The following is a 14,385-nucleotide window of genomic DNA, read 5'->3' as shown; positions in this document are numbered from 1 at the left end:
CCTGGGCCAGGGATCAAATATGAGCTGCAGCTGTAACTGACACCATAACTGCAGCAACATTGGATCCTTAACCCATTGCACCACAGCAGGAACTCCAAGGTTTCAATTCTGAGTGTCACTGTGAACCATGATGTGCAAGGGAGAGGCTATCATGGCTCCCACTTCCTGCCTCTCTAATACCCTGCTCACACAAATCACATCTGAGGAGAGATGCAGGGGGGTGAGGAAGCAGAGAAAAAGTTCTCTCATCTGTATTCCACCTAGCTCATGTGAATTACATTTTTTACTTTTTTTTTTTTGCCTTGCCCATGGCATGTGGAAGTTTCCAGGCCAGGGATTGAACCTGAGCCACAGCAGTGACCCAAGTCACAGTAGTGACAATTTTTGATCCTTAACTACTGGGCCACCAGGGAACTCCTGAAATCTCCTAAGGAAAATGTACAGATCATTCAGACAAAACACTGGGAAGAAAGAGTTTGGGGAGTAAAGTATACATATAGTCGGGATTATAGGGAAAAAGAAAGGAAGTATGTTTGAAGCACCTTTTTAGAAAGCAAGTTAAAATAGTAATATTAGTTAATGTTTTGAATATTTATATCATTTGTTCAACACACACATTAAGTGCTTTGTTTACAGTATCTCAGTGAATCCTCACTATTGATTTGGGAGAAGACATGCACAGGCTGAAGGGTGAAGGACTTGTCCAGGAACATAAAGTTTTTACGTGGCAAATAGGGATTCAAATGTAGGTCTTTCTGCATTTGATGTAATATATGGCCTCCTGACTCTAATGGTAATATTGTAGGTCTCACTGAACAAATATTGTTAATACTTTATAAATGATTCATATCATTATACATTCTTGAAAGTGATACAACTGTTCTCATTTTTAGATGAATGCAATCTGGCATTTTCACCCCTTCAGCCTATTCTATTTAATTATTTAGAATCTGTATGACTCTACCATAAAATTCACATGTGCTAGCCAAAACCCAGAAAGAAAAATAAATGAATTCCTTACAAGCAGTCCAAAAATTAGTATTATCTTGTTTTGCTTTAAATTGTATTCCATTGGTTCTAATAGTCAAATGGGATTCAATTGCCTAGATACACACAGTGCAGCTTAAAACATTTCAACAGGAAGCAAAGTAGACAGGGTTCCTGCTCCCTGGAAGTTTAAAATCAAAAATTCAACATGGTCATACCACAACGTGAGGTATGCAACCACACACTCTATGGTACAAGGAGCAGGTGCATAGGACCATCCATACAGCAGCATGAACCCAAGTGATCCCTAAGTTTAACATCTTCTCTCAGGTTTTCATTGCCAGGAACAGCAAGCCCAAAAAGAGAGAGCAGTTATCAATCAGATCAGGGAGGAGCTAAGAAAGGACGTTTCCCAATAGAGAGACGGCGGGATGAAACCTGGGAATGGCTTAGATGAAAGAGTGGGGTCTGTTCGGTCAAACAAGATGAAGTGAATGCTGAGGAGATAGGTTTGGGCAAAGTGACGGGAGCATGAGGAAGGGAAGAGATTCATTACAGACCCCAGGGACCAGATAAAGAGCCCCATAAAAGGGCCCCGAGCAGCCCGGCCTATGTAGAGGGAACAAAGGAAAGTGCAGCAGATTTCAAAGGGTGAGGTAACTTGGTGCAAGAGATGAAGGCACTGGCCTCACTCCATCATCTGGATCGCCTGGGCCCAGAGGTGGAGGAAAGTGGGCCAGTGAGAAGGAAGTGGCCACCGTCAAGTCTGGAAGCTGGTTACTCGGAAAATAAATCCCTTTATCCACATAACACCACTTCTTCAGATAAAAAGGACAGAATCCAAGTCTACACTAAAAGCCCATTCCCATTTCTTTCAGGTTTTCAGGCAATAACTCAGCGCAGAATAGGGCAAAATAGGGAGGGGGAAGGGCAGCATGGTTAGGGAGGAAGATAGATTAAAAAGGGACAAGGTTTAGTGGTAGAAACTCCATAAAATATACAGTCCTAGTCCCTCAGCGTCCTTGGGGGATTGGTTCCAGGATACATAGGGGATACCCAAATCCCCACATACTCACATCCCATAGTCAGCCCTCTGCATTGTGGTTCTGCATCCAGGGATTCAATCAACCACCCATCATGCATTACGTTGTAATCCTTGATTGGCTGAATTTTCAGATGCAGACCTGCATGGATACAGAGCACCAACTGTATATTTTGATAAAAATCCACTTATGAGTGGACCCATGCCATTCAAACCCCTGTTGTTTAAGGATTGACGTACGCACCACTATATTCCAGTCTCCACACTGTGTTCTTTGGTAAGATTTTATGTTCATTATGATCAATGAAAAATATTCAAATTTTATCCCCAAAGCATCATTATTAACAAACTCTCTTTCTTTATTCTGTGTCTCCATAAAAGCTCACGGAGTCGTCTGTACCACATTTGCCCTTGTTTCCATATTTTTTGGTACAGAGTTTTAACATCTCTTGCAGTGGCTAGGAGTTAAGGATGTGGGGCTAGGCATACTTCAGTTCAAATTCCAGCTCTGCTATTTCCTAGCTATGGGATGCTGGGAAGGTCTTTTATGTCCCTAAGTCTCAACTGCAATAATGATAACATTTACCTATATGGTTGTTTTAAGGATTAACTAAATGCATGTAAAACACTTAATACAGTGCTGGAAAACAGCAAATGCTCAAAGACTATTAAACATTATAGTTATTTTCTGTGTTCTTTCCAGAAAATTTTCCCATTTTTTAGAAGTTCAAAATTTAGGTTATATCAGATCGAAATACTAAGGCCTGTCTTCCACAAATAAAGGTGGAGAAAAAAATACATTAAGCCTGTGACTATAAGTATACATCCCAACAATATCCAGGTTGAAAGTGGAAAATTCTGGTCATTTTCCATACAAACACCTAGCTTTTTTTTCTCTCTAGGGCCCCACTGAAGGCATATGGAAGTTCCCAGGCTAGGGGTCAAATGGGAGCTACAGCTGCTGGCCTACCCCACACCATATCAAAGCCATGTCTGTGACCTCCACCACCGCTGAGGGCAAGGCTGGATCCCTAACCCTCTGAGCAAGGCCAGGGATCGAACCCATGTCCTCATTGATACTAGTCGGATTCCTTACCGCTAAGCCACGATGGACACTCCCCCCAGGTACATTTCTGACTGAATGGGTTGTTGGCTTCTGAAAGAAGAGATATAGCAACAGCTAGGAATGAAAACGTCTACAGAAACAGTGTCTCTGAAACTCTGCTGAGGTGTGGTGTCTGATGTTTAGTTATCCAGCACGGAGGGTCTTTCCTTCTTCCTGCCCTTCACTGTAGAAACAGTCTGTTTTACCATCTGAGGGCATGACCTGCTGATAAATTGCAGCATTTTCATCTCAACATATTCAATTTTTAACGACAGTGTCCTCTTTTGAATATATATCCTCGGAATCTCACTCCTGGCACATAATGAACCCCTCTCTGTGTCCGGCTCCGGATTCTATTACATCTTTGTGAGCCTCACCACAATGGTTGGTTCAGTATCCCTCCACCATGGAATACATTAACACCAAGACAAAACGTTGTCATACATGGAAGAGGTCATAAAATCCAGCCTGTGAAAAACAGTCGGCGATCTGTCCAAATCACGTCCTGGACTTTTTGTTTTACAGACTTTCCCAGAATATTGGCTCAAGGTTAACAGAGAAACTGTACATAAGACTCACAAGGGAAGGGTTCGGTTGGTCTATGGGAGACAAGGCCCTAGAATGCTGCCCACACCTCTGCGAAACACCCAGCCTTCTAAATCTGCTTTTGTCAGCTAGCGATGGCTGATAAAAAATCACAGGACTCTAAAGTATGCATACTCAGCCCTTTGGGGTTATTTCTAAATAGGCCTATAAAGGTACTTTTTTGCTTTTTCTATGAACTACGAATGCAAGGGCACCAGAAAACGGTTATTTGCAAACACGTATTATTTTTCTCTCAGTCCATGCATTTTTTTGAAACGAGAATGTCAGAATTTGATGTTCTGTGTAAGAATAGTTATCCTCATTTGCCCTGCTTTTTTTAAGAGATAATTTTTTTCATATTCAGTGTTATCAAATAAATTTTTGATGGAAATGATATAGGTTTAGAACTAAAAAATTCTTAATAAAGAAAAGTGATACTCAGAGAATTTGAATTATTCTGCTTCAAGTCTCACAGCCAGGGAGAGGTGGTTCTGGGATTAGGGCCCTGGTCTCCCATTTCCAAATACACTGTTTCCACCCTGCCAAGCAGCCCGACTTCAAAGAGCAGACGAATTAGAATTTCCCACATGCTCTGGCCTCTCAGATACCCCAAACCTGGAAAAACTCCCCTTGCCCTTCTTTTAAGTATTTCCTACCTTTGGTCTGAACACCTAAGATTTTTCGGTAATCAGATAGAATTCAAGCATTGTCAGCACATTTCATCAATAAGCTAAAAACAGGACTTCTACACAACTGCAGTCTAAAAACACAGATCTCCTAAAGGCAAAAAATATTCACAATATGTCATGTCATGATGGTCACGAGTCCCACTCGCCAGCTGAGGCCCAAGCCAGAAGCAAGAGATGAGCAGCAGGTATAAGAGAAAGCCCCGCAGTGATGCTGTGGCGAGGGCCATGCAGGTGGAGACACAGGCGCCATAGAAAGCTTGTGCAATAGAGGACGCTAATCTAGAGGATGAGTGAGAGTTTGGCTGGGCTGGGGGAGACACCCTGTCACAATAACCAGATTTGATTTTGATTCTACCACGAACAAGCTATAAGCCCTTGGCAAGTTATACAATCCCCTGAGCTTTAATGTCCTTATCAGAAAACGACATATCCATCCATAGTGTCTACCCACAAAGTGCTGTCAGGTTTAAATGAACACAGATGTGTAGTATTCTTAGGAAAGCATCAGGCACATAGTAGAGGCTCCATAAAGGTTAGCTATGATGTTGATGATGATGGAACAGTATGTTCAAAGAATCGGAGGTAAAAAAATTACATAGCATATTCCTGAATGTTCCAGGAAAAGCAAATAGTTCAAACTGGTGGGAGCATAGAGGATAAATGTAATTAAAATGAACTGTGCTCACTTCTTCCAGCTGCCGTGTAGGCCAGGAATTGTACATCACACCAAACTATGTAATACAGTAGACTACCCATTAAAACTGGTTTGCCTTCCAAAGGGTTGTTGGTGGGTGTTTATGGCATTAGAAGGCATTATGAATTTAGAGTAGTCAACCTTATCAGAGGGAAAAGATTTAAGTGCTAGGAGAAAGGTAAGGTGGAGCCCAGGAAGTGGCAGGGATGAGCAGTCAGGGCTGGATTTAAGATAACTGGCCCCATAGCTGGGAGTCCTATAGTAGGTCTGTGGTCCCCAAAGTTCCAGGAGCACTGATGCACAGAACTTCCTCCAGGGCACCATTTAAATGATCTAAAGTTGCAGGGTCAGAAAACTCACTGCATCCTTTGGCCTGGGGATGACCCTCCTGGATCGACTGTCCACCAAGTGAATGAAACTTTTAGTCTTGCCTGTGTCTCAGGACTGGGAGAGTCATGCTATGTGTGGGATCTTTGGTCCGGGGGGATTCAAGTCTAGGAATGCCAGTAAAGGGACAATAAAATGGAACTGATAATAATTACCTGTGGCACAGGTCTATTAACACAGTTTATTAACAAGAGCTGGTTTTGCTTCTAACACAGAGAAGTTGTTTCTTTCTTTCTTTCTTTTTTTTTTTTTTTTTTGTCTTTTTGCCTTTTCTAGGGTCGCTTCCCATGGCATATGGAGGTTCCCAGGCTAGGGGTCTAATCAGAGCTATAGCCGATGGCCTACACCACAGCCACAGCAACACCAGATCCTTAACCCACTGAGCAAGGCCAGGGATCGAACCCGTGACCTCATGGTTCCTAGTTGGATTCATTAACCACTGCACCACAATAGGAACTCCCGAGAAGCAGTTTCTTAATGAAGGTAAAATGACTTTTTCCAGGTGTCAGGGCAGAGACCTCAGGCAGAATTCAGCTGGAAGGCAAACATTTTTACCCTCAAAGCTCTCAGAGTCATGAGGATTATCCTTTGGCAAGAGAGAATGGCCAATCCATATTACCTACGTAAGCATCTTCTCTTTTCAAATCAGCAAGATTCCTAAATTTTGAAAAAGCTACCTACTAGACACTGAATGGTGTGTCTCCCTCCCCAAAATTCATATGCTGGAACCTAATCCCGGATGTGATGGTATTTGGACATTAGTCTTTGGGGAGGTGATTCGGTTATGAGGGTGAGGCCCTCAGGAATCTGCTTTGTACCCCTATAAAAGAGACCTCAGAGAGCTTTCTTACCCTTTTCAGCCATGGGAGGATACAGGGAGAAGAGGGCCATCTGTAAAGCAGGAAGCAGGCTCTCATCAAACACCAAATCTGCTTCATTCTTGAACTTGGACCTCTCAGCCTCGAGAACTGTGAGAAATAAACATTTGCTGTTTAAGCTACTTCAGTATATAGTATTTTTGGTACAGTGACCCGAACCGATTAAAACACTGTGTTAGAAACAACCAAATAAAATGTGACTGGATTGCTCTTGCATCCTTTCTGAATGCATCTGAGCTGCTCAGGAATCTGACGGGTGGCGGGCAGAGCACCTCCACTGAGCCCTACCTCTGCTCTCAGTCCAGGCAGATGGGAACTGAGAAGCACCCTTCCCTCTTCTGCTCATCCCTCATCCCTTCCACAGCTCACATAAAGTTGTCTGTACTTTCCGATCTTGCTTTCACTTAAATCTTGCTTTAGACTCCCCACCTCTGCTTACCCCTGTAGAAGAATTCTGTGCTCACTGGCCTATAGGTATTGCATTGAGCCATTTTCATTTAACGAGCAGGATGTGTTCACAAAGTGATCCAGTGCATTATATAAAAGCTTGTATTAATCATTCTATGGTGCCATAAAATGACAGGCATTTGGTTCCCAAAAGCAAATGCTGCAAACCAAGAACCTTAATATAGAGGTGGATTTAAATTATAATAGCCAAGTGGCAAGTCCGCGGTGCATTTAGAGGATCACAAGAGGATAAAAAGAGCTTCTGGTGCCTCTCTAATTGTTTTTAAATTTTTATTTATGGTCATATTAAGCAGTTCTCTGAGAGCTTGAGCCATTTAAATTATGGTGATTCTTTCTGAAGGCTTTTAACTGTAAGGAAATTGGGAATTAGTCCCTTTTCTGAGGAGACACAGGTGCCTGAGTATTTCTTAACAACGTTCTTTCAAACTTGCTGAGTGGATGAGTTTTCTGTGCCTCCAAACCTTCAGAATTTCCTGACGAACTTAATAAATTCAGATTGCTTGCTGAGCCCCAATCCTAGCATCCCTGATTCAGTAGGTCCAGGGCGGGGCCTGGATATCTGCATTTCTAACATGTTGCCAGGCAATGCTGTAGCCTTGGGGACCAGCGTTTGAGAACCACTGATATAAAACAGACTTTGAGCTAAATGTACTGAGCCATCTGTATTTGTTGGGCAGGGTTTAAAAGGACATGGTCTTACAACAAGCATCCTGTCCCTCCATTTTCTTGATCCCAGTAAGAAGGGACCACTCCAGTTCTCACACTATGCAGTTCCAATTGCCTATATATTAGGTACTGTTTATGGTTAAAGAAAAAATATATTGAGTGTCCATTCCCATAGTCATTTCTATGGAGAAATATACCACATACATGGGGCTGGGCCAAGTAATTGCACGATGTGAATCCAGCAGTATTTTTCCTAGGTCGCTCAGGAAAGTTAGAAAGTAATTACATTTAATTTTCAAGCATATCTAGTGACTATTTTGTCCAGTAAGTCAACACCTCAGTATATTTTATTTTAGAATGGGTAAGGAAAAACCATATATAATTTCAGCAGTGAAGTTGCAAAAGCTCTGACACCTCTTGATTTCATTTCAGCTTATTTTTCTTTATCAGTAGATTGTGATTCTTCCCCAAATAATTTTTTTATTAAGTCTGAGCGTTTTTAATTTATCACCTTAGAGTGTTCTCCCAGGATAATTTCTATTACACTTGTTAATTCTTAGTTTTAGGTAAATGATTTAAGTTAATTTCCTATGTCGTTTGTACTGAAATGTATTAATTTTTTAATCTTTTCTTTTGAAATAATTTCAAACATACAAAAAAGTTGCAAGAATGGTACAAAGAACTCCTATGTAACCTACAGGCAGATTGGCCAGCTGTTCACATTTTATCACATTTTTTCTCTCTCTTGCTCTCTCTATATATACATGTATATCATATGTCACATTTAAATAAAATATGTACACATATCTAATATCACACTAATTATTCTACATAATATAGATAATTTTTCTGAACTATTCAAGAGTAAGTAGCATACATAATGTTCCATTACCCCTCATGATTTTTATAATAGTACCGTTATCAATTGAGGATCTAATCTAGGATTACTTTTTGTGTTTAGCTGCTAAGTCTCTCTAGTTCTTTAACTTAGAAAAATTCTTCAATCTTTCCTTGGGTTTTATGTATTTCATATACTTTTTTCTTTCTTTTTTGGCCACCCTGCGGCACATAAAGTTCCCAGGCCAGGGGTCAGATCCAAGCCGCATCCATGACCCACACTGAGGCTTGAAGCAACACTGGATCCTTAACCCACTGAGCAAGGCCAGGGATTGAACCCAAATCCTCAAGGAGCTTATGTCAGGTTCTTAACCTGCTGAGCCACAACGGGAAATCCATACTTGATGTTTTTAAGAATATAGGAACATTTGGGGCAGTGTTCTTCAACCTGAAGATTTTGATTTTTCCTCATGGTCAGATTCAGGATATGCTTTATGACAGGAATATCACAGCAGCGATGCTGTGTTTTTGGAGTGTCACATGAGGAAGCACATTGATGTCCATTTGTCCGTGATGGACACTATCAACTTTTATCACATGGCTACATTGATACCTGCCAGGTTTTGGTCCTGTTTATTAATAAGTGGTAAACAAATATTTTGGTAAGATATATATTAACACTGTGAATATCTTGATGCTCATCAAATTATCACTAGCTAGTTTGGCATCCAGCAATGATTTTTTTTTTTTTTTGCCTGAATTGATTAGTATAATTGTACTTTCTGAGTGGTAATTTTCTAATTCTATCATTCTTTCTGCTTTAAGGTAAAGTTCTCCCTCTGGTCTTTTTATCTACCTATTATCTATCTATCTACAGAGATATAAATAGAAGATGGTTTTCTATTTTATTCAGTGAATTAGAATCCATTATTTGTATTACTTATTTTAATACTTAAATTATCCCATATTTGGCAAGTGGAAGAGTATTCCAACTGTCTTTTATATCATCATTTGAACACTTTCTTACTATCTGACTCAGTAAGATATTCTAGACACATGTCAAATTTTATTTGTCCTACCCCTAGAATCAGCCATTTCTCTAAGGAGTCCTGGTTCTTTTTAGTGAACCAGGATTTGGATTCTGGGTATGTTTATTGATAAATACATATATATTGATGTTAAGGACTGAACTCTGTGTCCACCCCCCAAATTCCTATGTTAAACCCAATCTCCCTTTGCAGCCATATTTGGAGATAGGGCTTAGAAGGAGATAATAAAGGCTAAATTAGGTTATAAGGGTGATACCTTGACCCAACAGGATTAGTGTCCTTACAAAAAGAGATATCAGAGGAGTTCCCATCATGGCACAGTGGTAATGAACCCAACTAGTATCCATGAGGATGTGGGTTCGATCCCTGGCCTTGCTCAGTGGGTTAAGGATCTGGCATTGCTGTGAGTTGTGGTGTAGGTTGCAGGCGTAGCTTGGATCTGGTGTGGCTGTGGCTGTGGCATATGCTGGCAGCTGCAGCTCCAGTTTGACCCCTAGCCTGGGAACTTTCACATGCCACAGATGAGGCCATAAAAAAGCAAGCACAGAGGAAAGGCCATGTGAGGATATATGAAGAGGCAGTTGTTTACAAGCCAGGAAGAGAGCTCTCTCCCCTGAATCTGACCATTGATGGCACCCTGAGATTGGACTTCCAGCCTTCAGAACTATAAGAAAATAAGTTTATGTTGTTTAAGCTACTCAGTTTGTGGTATTTTGTTATGGTAGCCCAAGCAGACTAATGTAATTGTATCTCACCTAGGTCTATGTCCGTATTTCTAGCTATACCTATATCTATATCTGCTTCTATTTATATCAAAGAAAACAACTCATGAGTTTCCACTGATACTGCAGATTCCAATCCAGGGTTTATTCTGGCCTTCCCCCGTTCCATATTTGTAACTTCAGTCTCCAACAGTGAGAAGCCTGGCTCTCATTATGCTCCATATATTTAGTTACTTATTCAGGCCCCTGTGCATAACCAATCCCCTAACCACATGGGCTAAATCCTCAGTGCTTGGCTCTTCCAACCGCAGTGAAGGAGCTTACCTCCTTGTCCCTGGGCTAGCCAACAATGCTAGCTGAGTTCTCAGTCCCAGAAGGAGTCCTCATTAAAGATTTAAAAATTTAAAGAATTTAAAGAATTTGGCTAGTTTTGTATTTTAAGTTAATTAAAATTTTTTTCTAATCCTCCCAATTTAGTATAGTACAACAATTTCAGTAGTCATGTTTTTTTGTCCAATATGAAATAATTCATCACTGTTTTTCATTGTGAGAACTTATGCTAAAAGATCAGTTTGAGGAAATCACAGTGACGATGGGAACTACATTGGAAATATTTTAAATCTTTTGTAAAATATCTACATTTAATAATTTTAGTCTGACATTGAACATTTACTTTTAAAAACAGAGTAAATTTGAATATATGAAGACAGGAACATACCTATAGTCAGAAGAAATGGCAAATGGTGAAAGAAACGGGGGATCAAATGATAAAAAAATAACAATACTTTCTTTCAAGGCAATTAGCGAAACTCTCTTCCTGTGCACAGAAAAATTAGGCTTTCTTGTTAAGAGTGGTGCAATTGTGAAATCTTGTAAAATCTCACTCTGAACAAGTGGCATATTAGGTCAACAGGGATGTAAAAAACCCATTTCACACGGCACATGATATAATTAGTTTATTCTATGAACCTGGGAATATATAGTATAAAACAACGTGAATTTAAATTGCACATGTTGGAACATATTGGATTTTTCCTAATGGTCATTTTGTCCATCTCCAAGGTTTTCTATTCCATATATGTAATTAAATATATAAGTGCCATTATATATACTGCCCCATTTAGACTTGGTCCCAAGATCCAAAATACATAATAATATAAATATACATTTTACAGTTCAGTTTGACATTCTTTTTTTTTTTTTTTTGTCTTTTTAGTTATTTCTTGGGCCGATCCCACGGCATATGGAGGTTCCCAGGCTAGGGGTCAAATCGGAGCTTTAGCCTCCGGCCTACTCCAGGCGTACACACACACACGACGCCAGAGCCACAGCAACGCGGAATCTGAGCCGCGTCTGCGACCTACACCACAGCTCATGGCAACGCCGGATCGTTAACCCACTGAGCAAGGGCAGGGACCGAACCCGCAACCTCATGGTTCCTAATCGGATTCGTTAACCACTGCGCCATGACGGGAACTCCCCAGTTTGACATTCTGAGCAAACTTCAGTTTCTTTTTTAATATTTGCTCCCATATAGACTGTTACTTAATTAACCACTACAAATATATTTTAAAAAATACTTTTTCATCTTAGAGAACCAAGATATTCTCGGAAAAACATAATTTGAAAATGTGTGGGTATGACAATTCATTTAAATAAAATCCATGAATTTTATGGAAAATAAGAGCTAGAAAATGAATCTAAAACAATGATCAGCACAGTTCCTGTGTGGCTCAGTGGATTAAGAACCTAACTATTATCCATGAGGATGCAAGTTCAATCCCTGGCCCCACTCAGTAGGTTGAGGATCCGGTGTTGCTATGAGCTGCTACATAGGTCACAGACAGGGCTCAGATCTGGCATTGCTGTGGCTGTGGCACAGGCCAGCAGCTGCAGCTTCAATTTGACCCCTAGCCTGGGAATTTCCATATGCTGCAGGTAAGGCCCTAAAAAGAAAAAAACAAAACCAAAAAAAACCTGATTGACCCTTGAGTTTATAGTCTATTGGGAAAGCAAGAAATAGATATGAAGTAGAAAATGAACCGTATGATAAAGTATCAGGCTGGTGGTGAACTGAAGCCCTATACCTGTTGAGAGAAGTGTGACTTGGGGTACTTTGGATTTCAAGCTAGCTGAAACATGAGGAAGATTTAGACTTGGAAAGCTGGGGCAACAGAATTAAACCCACTCACCTACAGTCAACCAATCTATGACAAAGGAAGCAAGAATATACAATGGAGAAAAGACAGCCCGTTCAATAAGTGGTGCTAGGAAAACTGGACAGCCACATGCAAAAGAATGAAATTAGGAGTTCCCGTCATGGTGCAGTGATTAACGAATCCAACTAGGAACCATGAGGTTGCGGGTTCGGTCCCTGCCCTTGCTCAGTGGGTTAACGATCCGGCGTTGCCATGAGCTGTGGTGTAGGTTGCAGACGTGGCTCGGATCCAGCGTTGCTGTGGCTCTGGCCCAGGCCGGTGGCTACAGCTCCGATTGGACCCCTAGCCTGGGAACTTCCATATGCCGCGGGAGCGGCTCAAGAAATAGCAAAAAAAAGACCAAAAAAAAAAAAAAAAAAAAAAAGAAATTAGATCACTTCCCCACACCATACACAAAAATACTAAAAATGGATTAAAGTCCTCAATATAAGACCAGATACTATAAAACTCTTAGAGGAAAGCATAGGCCAAACACTCTCTGACATAAACAACAGCAACATCTTCTCAGATCCACCTCTTAGAGTAATGACAATAAAAACAAAAATAAACAAATGGGACTTAATTAAACTTAAAGGTTTCAGCACAGCAAAGGAAACCCTAAAAAGACAACCCACAGAATGGGAGAAGACATTTGCAAAGGAACCGACTGACAAGGGGTTCATCTCCAAAATTTATAAACACCTCCTACCACTCAATACCAAAAAAACAAACAACCCCATCGAAAAATGGACAGAAGATCTAAACAGACAAGTCTCCGAAGAAGACATATGGATAGCCAAAAAACCCATGAAAAGATGTTCAGTATCACTCATCATTGGAGAAATGCAAATCAGAACATCTATGAGGTACCAGCTTACACCAGCCAGAATGGCCATCATCAAAAAGCCTACAAACAGTAAGTGCTGGAGAGGGTGTGGAGAAAAAGGAACCCTCTTGCACTGTTGGTGGCAATGTAAATTTGTGCAACCACTGTGGAAAACAGTATGGAGATTCCTCAGAAAACTGAAAATAGAATTACCATTTGACCCAGCAATCCCACTCTTGGGCATCTATCCAGAGAAAACCATGACTTGAAAAGACACATGTATTCCAGTGTTCATTGCAGCACTATATACAATAGCCAAGACATGGAAACAACCTAAATGTCCAGACAATGAGACATCAACATCAAATGCTATCACTTGCATGTGGAATCTAAAAGGACACAATGAACTTCTTTGCAGAAGAGACACTGACTCACAGAATTTGAAAAACTTACAGTTTCCAAATGAGACAGGTTGGGGGTGGAAGGATGCACTGAGGGTATGGGATGGAAATGCTACAAAATTTGGTTGTGATGATTGTTGTACAACTATAAATGTAATAAAATTCATTGAGTAATTGAAAAAAAAAGAGAGAGAGGGAGAAAGGCTGGGGCAAAAACCAAGCACTATCAGGGCAGAGGTTTTTGTTAGGGAGTCAAAATTTAGAAAATTGAAAATCCATTTCACATATTTTTTAAGAACATGTGCTTTTGACAGGTGATTAAAATCAAATAGGAAAGAGTGTTGGAAAATTTTAAGTCCTACAATCATTTTTAATCTTTTAATAATCAAGAATCCACTTTATCATCTCTTTTGCAAATTTCCTTAATGTTATGGCTGACCATAACTTCTCATCTGCATGAAAACTAATATTATTATTCTAAAGTGATTTTTTAAAATCCTGACAACGAAAAGAATTTTGACAGTTTAGTATGTCCGAGCACCTTTATCATAATACAAAATCTGATTTTATTGATCTTTTTGAAACATTAAAAGCAGTTTGAGAATTCTCACTACTCATGGGCTCTTAGAAGTTGGAAACACCTGATGTACTTTAATAATTGCATTTCATGGCTAAGGAAATGAGAGGCTCTGAGAGGTTAAGTAATTTGCCCAAGGTCATATAGTCCATCCCAGAGCTAGACCACAGTCTTGACATTAATCCAGAATCCCTTTATCTTTCTTCTTAGTTGAGAGCTTTATTATATTCTAACTTGTATTATTTTTTGGCATCAACCCTTACCTTCAAATGAT

General features: G+C 40.2%; 1 long non-coding RNA gene across 1 annotated transcript in view; it reads right to left on the bottom strand.

Moving 5' to 3' along the window:
* Nucleotides 1,336-14,385, bottom strand: part of LOC110260189 — a 251,067-nt gene continuing 238,017 nt past the window's right edge. The window contains exons 4-5 of the long non-coding RNA XR_002343031.1: nucleotides 6,341-6,457; nucleotides 1,336-2,171 (exon numbers count right to left, since the gene is read on the bottom strand). This is a non-coding gene — a long non-coding RNA (uncharacterized LOC110260189). The remainder of the gene's footprint in view (nucleotides 2,172-6,340; nucleotides 6,458-14,385) is intronic.

The sequence above is a fragment of the Sus scrofa genome, chromosome 1 (genome assembly GCF_000003025.6).
Source record: "Sus scrofa isolate TJ Tabasco breed Duroc chromosome 1, Sscrofa11.1, whole genome shotgun sequence".
NCBI classification, from domain to species: Eukaryota; Metazoa; Chordata; class Mammalia; order Artiodactyla; family Suidae; genus Sus; species Sus scrofa.
The sequence above is the reverse complement of the archived record's forward strand: the minus strand, read 5'-3'. Positions and strand labels throughout refer to the sequence as shown.